Source organism: Camelina sativa, unplaced genomic scaffold (assembly GCF_000633955.1).
Source record: "Camelina sativa cultivar DH55 unplaced genomic scaffold, Cs unpScaffold10687, whole genome shotgun sequence".
NCBI classification, from domain to species: Eukaryota; Viridiplantae; Streptophyta; class Magnoliopsida; order Brassicales; family Brassicaceae; genus Camelina; species Camelina sativa.
Genome location: NW_010931735.1, coordinates 1 through 383, shown reverse-complemented (window position 1 = coordinate 383; position 383 = coordinate 1). Strand labels below are relative to the sequence as shown.

The window sequence follows — 383 nt, the reverse complement described above, 5'->3', positions numbered from 1 at the left end:
GATGTTGTCAGGAAGGAGGCTGAGAACAGCGATTGTCTTCAAGGTGCGAACTATGTTTTTGAATCTCGATCTGTTTTTTTTTATTTTGAAGCTGCGTAGGAACGAGAACAAACGAAATCGATTTTGGTCTTTGTTGATTGAGATGGTTTGTGTTATGTACATTTTTGTGATAGATATGGTTCTCTTCTCTTTTATGTTTACAGTTAACCGTTGCTCACAAACCATTGCTGGTACGTCATAATATTGCTTTCCTCCGTTTCAGAGTTGTTTAATTAGAGATGAACTCAATGCAAATGGCTTACTTGAGTTTATTTGGTTTGTTTTTATATTGTAGGCCACGAGGAAGCTGTGCTTTGTGTTTCATTTAGTCCTGACGGTAAGCA

General features: G+C 37.3%; 1 long non-coding RNA gene across 1 annotated transcript; it reads left to right on the top strand.

Moving 5' to 3' along the window:
* The first annotated feature begins 6 nt into the window (after positions 1–6).
* Positions 7–377, top strand: LOC109131980. Its single transcript, XR_002037306.1, has 2 exons — positions 7–230; positions 335–377. It is a non-coding gene; the product is annotated as an uncharacterized LOC109131980 (long non-coding RNA).
* Positions 378–383: the final 6 nt, after the last annotated feature.